The sequence below is a fragment of the Eriocheir sinensis genome, chromosome 30 (assembly GCF_024679095.1).
Source record: "Eriocheir sinensis breed Jianghai 21 chromosome 30, ASM2467909v1, whole genome shotgun sequence".
In the NCBI taxonomy this organism is placed as follows: domain Eukaryota; kingdom Metazoa; phylum Arthropoda; class Malacostraca; order Decapoda; family Varunidae; genus Eriocheir; species Eriocheir sinensis.
In genome coordinates, this window is record NC_066538.1 from 2,152,591 (window position 1) to 2,162,425 (window position 9,835).

General features: G+C 43.0%; 1 long non-coding RNA gene across 2 annotated transcripts; it reads left to right on the forward strand.

The window, feature by feature from the left end:
* The first annotated feature begins 256 nt into the window (after window positions 1-256).
* On the forward strand, window positions 257-7,004 carry LOC127005432 (uncharacterized). Of its 2 annotated transcripts, none has more exons than XR_007758519.1 (4): window positions 257-482; window positions 3,592-3,706; window positions 4,449-4,894; window positions 6,752-7,004. It is a non-coding gene; the product is annotated as an uncharacterized LOC127005432 (long non-coding RNA). The 2 variants fall into 2 exon arrangements; XR_007758518.1 differs by having other exon boundaries at window positions 4,449-4,882.
* The last annotated feature ends 2,831 nt before the right edge of the window (window positions 7,005-9,835 follow it).

The window sequence follows — 9,835 nt, forward strand, 5'->3', positions numbered from 1 at the left end:
AAATAAAACATGGATGGGGTCACGTCATGATATTTTAGTAGTTTATTGAATTCCACTTGAACCCAGACAATGCAGGTGATCGAATGCCATTTAGTAGAATGTATAAACGATCACTGTATATAAGGAAAGCACCAGGAGTGTCTTACTGATGCTCATTTATTGAAAAGTAAAATGGAACAGGCTTCGAAGCATCAAGGCCTCAGTGAACCACCAGACTCAGAGGAGGGAGGACGTACGTGGCTGTCCTGGTAAGTGGTGCAAGAATTCGTGTTCCTCGTTGCCTGCCACCATGAATCCCTGGCATAGTGATGGATAAGAAGTCAGAGAGTGAGCTGCATGAGGATTTACTGTGTTTGTGGGGGAAGTGACGTGGATTTTGGGGTGGACAGGATGGCGAGTGGTGGAGGAGGGAACCCGCAGCTGTTTAGTCCACGGCCTGCCTGATGACCTGCCTGGCCTGCCCCGCGTGTCCCAAGATCAAGGTAAGGAGAAGGTTGGGTGAGGGAAGATAAGTGATATGTGATGTGCCATTAAGTCTCGTCCCCTTGATTTGGTTTGTCCGGGCTTTGTTTACATGCACAGGGTGGATGAATTTCGACATGGTACCGTGACAGTGTTGCCAGATGGTGAAGAGGAAAATTTCAGCAGATTATTGCGAGAAAATTCAGTAGGTAGGTAAAAATTCGGCAGACGCACTTTAATACATATGTAGTGGTTCTTGTGATATTTGTTATGTAGATAAAATGAAGTTGAAAGCATTATATCAGTACTTTTTTTTATAACTATTGGTGAAAATTTGTAGAAGCAATATACAAGTTTTTCATGAGATTGATACATTACTTGATATAAAAATTTCAGTAAATCTCATATTTCGGTAGATCTGGCAACACAGCCGTGACTGTTGTTGTTTTGTCGGGATGTCCCACCCAAGTTTATTTATATTTTAATAAAAGTAAATGATGACGTATGTATGTATATGATTTTGGATATCAACACTTCTTCTTTTGACCTGTTCCGTTTTGCATCGCTTTGTTGGTCCTTCTTGGTACTTCTTTGCACTAGGATGCAGTGTTGCCAGATTGTCAGAAATTTCTGGAGATCTTCTGAAATTTTGACATTTTGTCAGAATTTAAGAAATTACTGTAAAATCTTCTGAAATTTGAACGAATTGTCAGAAATTCTCCAGATTTTTTGCAAGTTATTGTCCGGGTGTCCGCCCAAACTTGACCGCCATCGTCTCGTACCTCAAGGTTACCGATGAGACGATAAGACCCAACGATATAATCTAAGGGATAAAAATGTAAATACATCGGCAAACAATATAGGTATACAATTGCTTTTAATATCCCAGTAAAAGAGTTGCATACTTGATAAGTATTACACTGCGTAACTTCTAATTAAAAAGATAATATTTAATTCTTGTAATACATACAATGAAAATCTGAATTGTCGCTCAGCCAGCCATGTAACCGATCAAGAAGGTTGGCCGTATACGCCAAACCTAACGTAATTAAGTATTTGCACAACATTTCTTTGGTATTTTGATACTCGTTTTTATCCCAGGAAACAGTAGAGAGGTACAAATAATAAGATTCAGACCCGGGCATAATCTATATATTTACCAAAACGAGTATGGAAAAAACAAAGAAATGTTGTGAAAACAATTAGGTTAGGTTTGGTTAGGTTAAGTTAGGTTTGGTTTGGTTATTTTTTATGTGCCGCAGCACATTGTCAGAATTTTTTTGAAATTTCCAGAAATTTTGGCAACAGATCTCCTGAAATTTTACCGGGACCATCTGGCAACACTGCTAGGATGCTTCAATTAATTATTTACTCTCTGATAGCAAACATTGGGTTCCGCGATGCGCAGATCAGCAGGATGGGACAAACCAAATCAAGGGGACGAGACTTACCGCGTCACCTGAGAGGGTGGCCACAGGTGTGTGGCGTTGGCCGAGGCTGCCAGGCCGTCACCATGGCCCGCAGGGACGGTCTGCCGGGTGGGTGGACCGTCCATGGCCAACACAGACGATTTAGCCCTAGAACAGTGGTTCCCACCTTTTTTGTCCCGTTCTCCCTTTTCCAGTCACTTTTACACCTGTGGAATCCTTCAAAGAAATGGGGTAGGGCTTGAGCCAGCAAAATTAATAGAATTTTCTGAAAAAAAGAAAAAGAATAGCCTACATTCATGTAAAATGCCTTACATTGTTATGCAGCGGAGCGGGGCATGAAACCTCATCGATGGCAACGGCGTGATTAATAAGCTGTAGGCTGTTATATGAAAGCAGAAGACGTTCCACTCAGCAGACTATGGACCCCTTGAATTTCTTCCATGGGTCTCGGGAACCACTGCTCTAAAAGGACGAATATTACGTCCTGCTGAGGCAGCTCATTGCCGCCTTGACCTTTCGACCAACGATTAGTTTGGTGGCGGCGGCGGCGAGGCAGCCAGTGACGGGCCGCGGCCCAGGCGGCAGGCTGCCGTGCACGCGAGAATTTTGTCGCATTCACTGAACTGACCTACACACGAGTCAGCCGACGCGCCCCGTACGAGTAAGCACCGGCCGCCGCGGGTGGAGGGAAGGAGTTGGTGCTGACGCGGCGCCGCCCGGCACGGGAACACTCGGGCGTCGCACACACGTACCCTCCCCCATCGCACGCCTCTTCTCGGAGTAAGAATATTTTAACATTCTGAAGATATGAGACTCACAGCATTTCTTAATGATCGAAAATAAGCTCAGGTTTTCTAGACACAGGGAACAAATTGCAAGTGTGCACGCCAGGCTCCCCGCGGCTCGGGCACGCGTCCACCGCTCAAGGACATAATTTGACACTTTTCCTAGGAGTTTCTGGCTTTTCCAGGGGTTGTTTTATGATCATTCTTCTGTACCATGAACCTAAAAGAACTCTCATTAGGACGCAATCAATCACCTTTTCGGCCTTTGGAAGTAGTTTGTGAGGCGAAAACGTCTGTGAATACCCACCTGGATTTTGCCTCCCCTGTCATGTGAACCCTTTTATCAGACCGTAAAGATTGCTGCTCGACCCACACCTGTGTTCATAGTGGTGTATATGTATTTTGGCACTTATATGTATTGAAAGTTCTTAGGTTTCAACGAGGATACTGCTTACTTATAGATGAAAATTAAGTCTGTTCATCTCTCTCTCTCTCTCTCTCTCTCTCTCTCTCTCTCTCTCTCTCTCTCTCTCTCTCTCTCTCCTGTATTCATTCATTTTACTGATCCAGGACTGCAATTTCGTGGTGGTGGTGGTGGTGGGGGGGGGGGGGAACTAGGATTGTAAACTTCCCGGGAATTTTGAATTGGGACATAATCATCTATATTTTGTTGGTCATTTTCATCATCATCTCGGTTAAATCTCTTCCACATATATTTCCTGGCACAGTGAGTGACCTTATTCCCCCATGGCTGTTAGAATCATCCCTAGTTTCTTTTCACCTATATTTTTATCAGTTATTTTCATCCTCATTGAAGGCTCTTTCATAGACATATACTTCCTGGGATATTGATTGAGTAACGTTATTCCCCCTGGGCTGTTACATTCATCCCTAATTCCTGTTCCTTTATACAGTGGTGCAGTGATGGTCCCTCGTCCTGCTTCTGTGCTAAACTACACGCCCACAACATCCCTCCTGCTTGTATTGGAAGACCTGAACATCGACGGCCAAGGACTACAGTATTACAAGGTTTATTCATACCATTTTTTGGGTGGCGTGTGTGTGTGTATTTACCTAGTTGTGAAATACAGGAAAAGAGCCGTACTAGGTTCATGCTGTCCCGTCTCCATAACGCTTATTATCCAGTTTGGCTTTAAATTCATGAATTGTTTTTGCACACACAGTCTCCTCGTCAAGTCCGTTCTATGTTATGCTTCTGTATGGAAAACTGTATTTCTTGACGTCTCTCCTACAGTCGCTCTTCTTCAATTTCTTACTATTCCCTCTTGTCACACTACTAAGATACAGTGTCACTTCATTGCAACACACTACTTACCAGACACGATTCCCTATGCACCACTTCCTTACACTGGGTCCAGATCATGGGATGGAAGTCTTAGTAGAGTGCACTTGGAGCAGTACTTTAATATAGAAGCATCATATTTTGTCTCCTGTTTATAGTGTTACCCAGCCTGTTTTCACTCTTAAATAAGGTAATAGGATGATTGTTAGCCCGGTAGCAGCGGGGATCATGTTTCTTAATAGTCCCTCTAAGTGAGAAAAATAAGAAAAATCATCCCTCACACAAACCATTTCATAATATATATCAAAGCATTTGTAATCAGATTATGTATCATCTTTATTGGGGGTTTATACCATGGCACAAATTTGCCCCGTCGCTGCTACATGGTAAAGCCACTAATTTGGCCTGTCGCTGGTACTGGGTTAATGCTATTTGGCTTCTTTTCTGAATCTCCCATCTTTCACACAGAAGTCAAGAGGTGAACTGAAGAGGAAAAGTGAAGCTGGTGGTGGAAGAGGAGGAAACCGATGAAGGCTGGACAGGCAGCATCAGGTGGTGGTGCTCCCCTACCCTGGCCTCCACTCCCCTGCCTCAGCACCCCACGAAGGCACGGCAAGGCTGGTCCACTGGAGTGCCTTGCCTTGTGATAGCAGCGCCACCACAGGACTCCTCTGGGCAGACCCTGTGGTGGCGCTGAGGACACGAGACATGCACCTCAGCGGCCAGCCTTGTGTTTCCTTGGTGGGGGACCGAGAGAGAGGAGATGGAGGCCAGTGTTTGAAGGGGACACCATACCTGCTGCCTTGGGAATCTGGAGGTGGAAATGAAGAAGAGGAACAGCAGCCCAGAAGAGAGAAAGACATCGACAGAAGACCTCATTACACCATTTATCATCACAGGGGGTATAATGAAATGTTAGATGTACTGTATCTTTCATTTTATTAGTTTAAATTATCTTTATTATTCAGACACATTAGTAGATACATGTTACTAGTCTTACGTATATACATAGTAACCTCCTCCTTTGTCGGCCAGATATAACAATTCCCATGTGCTAAGTCTTGCATACTTTACCCTATAATCCAGTATTTACTTAAGTTTGCACTCTATTGGTTAGTGTATCAACATAGAATGCTCACTTCATGTACTGTGGATTTAGTGTGAGGGGCTACGCAAGATTTGATACACAAGAATTGAATGATATTGTTGCCAGTTATGCCGAGTCTTGTATGTGGTAAACAGATCTTGTAAGATTAATAGAATTTTCGAGACGCCATTGCTATCCAGACTTGTGAAATGTTACTGATCTCCTCACTGCCACAGAAAACAAGCTCCTTATATGTAAAGGGTGCTATATTGATGAGCATTAGACAACATCATAAGGTGGTCTCAATTTCTATCAGTACAGCATTTGAGTCACAAGAAGCTAGTTAATATTTCTGCAGAAGCATGGAACATAGTTTAACCCAGTAGCTGCAGGGATCATGTTTCTTAAAGGCCCCTCTGAGCGAGAAACAGTCATCACTCACGCAAACCATTTCATAACATATATATCAACGCGTTTGTGATCAGTTTATGCATCATCTATTTTGGGGGGTTTATATCATAGCAAAAATTTGGCCGGTTGCTGCTACCGGGTTAATAACATTTCATAAGTTTACATAGCAATGGCAAGTTTGTGTCCAGATAATATTCTTCATTTTACGTGACCTGTTGGCTACACACAAGACGACTCGGCACAACTGACCCCAATATCATTCAATTCCTGTACATCAGATCTTGCACAGCCCCTCATACTATAGCCACTATGTACAGAGATAGCATTCTATAATGATCCACTAACCAATATAGTGCAAACATTGTAAACTAGTGGTTATTGAGTTAAAAAGTATGCAAGGCTTGGCACACAGGAGAATTATATCAAGACTGACTTCTACTAAATTATGACAAGACCTATCTCAATCAAATTACCTATCAAATTACCAAAAACTATCTATATTTCATTATCTGCCAGTCACGTTAGATAAGCTATGATAGTTTAAGAATGCCTCTCCACTGTAAAAGCTGAACACCTGTAGTTGCTGCCACCCTTCTGTATACTCTGAACTTTAATACAAGTTTGCCATTAAATTTATGCCTTTTTCCTTTATCTACTACAATTGTGGTCATTAAATATCACAGCTTACTTTACTTCAGCCCTTACAAGTCATTGAAATAATCCCCATTACTCTACACAATAGTTTATCATTAAGGATAACATCACTTTGGCCCCTTTATGCAAGTCTTATAAGTAAGATTGCTTGATGGTTCAATATTTCATTCCATCCGAGACAAAAGACAACTCATCAGTGACTATTTAAGAGATGTGGTGAGGCTTGGCGGGGCAAATTGACTGGCAGCGACTGTAATACCTGGATATGTCATTATCGTAAAGGTTTTAGAAATATTACCTTCCTTACAACATCATTCAAATATTTCTAAAACGAAGCCATTGAGTGCCGAGGATCAAACCTGGGCAGCTTACCAACTGAGCCACTGATGAGCTAAAAAATGTTAATAAGTTGAGCACCCAGGTTTAAGTTCCAGCCCTCAGTGGTGTGGCTACATTTAAAGATATTTCAGTTATTGTTGTTTCTCTATTAATACCCTTCTGATATTTCCTGTATTAGAGTGACTACGGTAATGATTAATCCGGGTATTACATGACTAGACTTTCCTACATAAGTTACTGACACGCAGCTATTACCCACCCTTCCTTTGGTCTCCTGTAGATTGGTGAGGGTGTAGCAGCAAGCACGGGCAAGGTCTTTAGGGCATCAGTACTGGGCTTGGCAGAAGAGGCAGTGCAGGACCTTTTCTTCAGTCTCGTTCCGTCTTGGCAGCGGCTTAAAAGAGAGGAAGGATTGTTGCACCTCTTCTTATTCCATCTTCGTAACTGCTGCCTGAAGAGGATGGATATTGTTTGTACTTCTTGTAATGCCGTTCCTTCACCTTCGGAGCCCAATAAACCTGCGGAAAAGTGAACATTTGGTCTGTTTTCCTTAATCTGTAAATGTAATCTTTTAGTAGACAAGCGGGGAAAGTGAAAGATAAAAGGGAAAAAGTTGGAAAGTTTCGTTTAGTCAGCGCAACATCTGTGGTCATATGCCGGAGAGAGACAGAAGGGGAAGGAATTATAGGAGAAGGGGTGAGTGAAGAACCGTGGGGGAGCATCTGGGAAGAAGTAAATAAAGGAGATGGAGACGAGGAGTGGAATAGAGAGGAGCACAAGTAAAAGGATAAAGGGAGGGAGTGAAGAAGTGGTGGGGGGAAGGAGCATCAGGGAAGAAATAAATAAGAAAGGAGATGGAGATGAGGGGGTGGAATAGAGAAGTGCATAAATAAAGAAAAATAAACAAGAAATAAGAAATAAAGATGGGGTAAAATAAAGAAGTGCATAAGTAAAAGGATAAAGGGAGTGAGTGAAGAAGGGGAGGGAGCATCAGAGAAGAAATACATCAAAAAGGAGATAAAGACAAAAGGGTGGAAATAAAGAGGTCCATAAATAAAGAAAAATAAACAAGAAGAAATAAAGATCGGGTAAAACAAGGTACAAGAAGAGGTCAAAGCCAAGACTAATGCAATGGAGAAAGAGGACAAGTCTGAACGGCAAGAATACAAAGAACAACAAGCGAAGAGAAAGCCAAGAAGGTGTTAGCAGGAGCAGAAGTACAGGACGGTATTCTTAACTTTATTGGCGCAGAGGAAGACAGAGGGACAGAGAAAGACACTGGGGGAGAGAAAGGAAAGAGGGGAGAACAAGGGAAAGAGGAGGAGAGAAAGGGGAAGATGGGGAGAGAAAGAGAAAGAAGGAAAGAGGTAGATGGGAAGAGAGAAAAAGGGAAGGACAAATGAAGGTGAACGGACTGTGTAATAAATATGAACAACTCTATGTAAGTATATGAGTATGGAGGGAGAGTTAGGAGAGAAGAGTGAGGAAGATAGTTCATTATATTCACACCTAAAATGTAACTCAAATACCAAAGCATGACCGAAGATGATTTTGTAAACGGTTATACACACTACGTTAATTTAGTCAACAAGTCACATTTTGCACCAAGACACTAGCCGTACTCTCTTGCCCGGAAAAAGTTGGAAAGTTTCGTTTAGTCGGCGCAACATCAATCTGTGGTCATATGCTGGAGGGAGACAGAAGGGGAAGGAATTATAGGAGAAAGGAACAGATCCCAGGAGACGGGACACAACCCCCGATTAATACCTGGTACTCATTCACAGCTGGGTGGACAGGGGCGTAGGGTATCGGAACTCTTGCCCGGAGCTCCAACCATATACCTTATTATAGTTCAACACAAAATTAAGTCTATTTGGTATTCCTTAACAGAGCAGATCGCAACAATAACCACTACTAGAACCACTCTCTTTTGGCTACTCTTTACTTTTATCTTTTATGGGAGCGGCGAGTAGCGGGCTTTTTTGTATGTACTCTTTTTGTTGCCCTTGAGCCGTGTCCTTAGATGCTAAAACAACAACAACAACAACACCGCTATAAGCACCCCATCACCAAAATCCACCACCACCACCATCAACCATCACCACCACTACCATCACCACCATCATCACCACACCTCTGACTCACCACCAGCTTGCCTCACACCACTGCAATCACCATCACCACCCCGTCACCATTAAATTTAGTACATAGATCCTTATATATGGGAGAAGATGAGGGGGGGGGGGGTGCAGTTATATGGAAGGTGTTGAACTATCATCATTACTCCTTCCCCTCCCCCCCCCCTACCCTCCCCGTCACTACACTGTACTCACCATTATCACCAACACAATACTGACACTTATAAAAACAATACATGAATTCGGGGACGGACAAACTATCAAATATCATGCTTTCTCTCTTTACTTTCATCCCTCAATTTCTCCCTTTTTAACTCTCCTCCCCCCCCTCCCTCCATTCCTTCCTTCCTTCGTTCCTGCCCTCCCTCCTTCCTATCCTTCCTTCCTGCCCTTCCTTCGTTCCTGCCCTCCCTCCCTTCCTTCCCTCCCTCCCTCCCATCCTCCCTTCCTGCCCACCCTCCCTCCCTTTCTTCCTTCCTTCCAGCCCTCCCTCCCTCCCTCCCATCCTTCCTTCCTTCCCTCCCTCCCTTCCTTCCCACGTATACCTGTTCATCTTTCCTTCCTTCCCTTCATCTACCTTTCCTTCACCTATCTCTTCCTTCCTTCCTTCCTTCCTCCAATCTCCTTCTCTTACTTTTATGAATCAAATCAGAAGAATACCTTTGTAGAGATCACCCGGGCTTCCCTCTTCCCTCCTCTCTCTCTCTCACGTCTGCCTTCCTTCTCTCCTCCTCCTCCTCCTCCTCCTCTTCCTCCTCCTCCTCCTCGTTCTGTTCGAAGCCTGATCTCACTTCGAAGCTCTCCACTGAAACGGCTGAAAGAAACGAAAAGGAAGGTAAAAGTAGACGAAATGTGATGTGAAGAATGTATTTAGAGTAAGTTAGAGATACTGAAAGGTAGATACAGAAATGTAGGTTATCTGTCGTGTCTGAGCTTCGACACCGTATCTCGTGTGCATCGAATCTCTTAAATGAAGCACCGAATGAGGAAAAAAATACATAGAGAGAAAATAAGGAGAGTTTTTTTTCATTGTAAACTGGATAATTATAATGCAAGGGAAAATAAATGAAAAGAAAGCATCGAATTGGAAAGGAAAGTAAGGAGAAAAGACACTGAGTTTATATTTATAGAAAGTTGGATAATGAAAAGTAGAGGAAAGGAGTAGAGGAAAGTTTTGTGATATCTGAAATGAAGCTTCGAATGGGGAAAAAGGGATAAATAAGGAA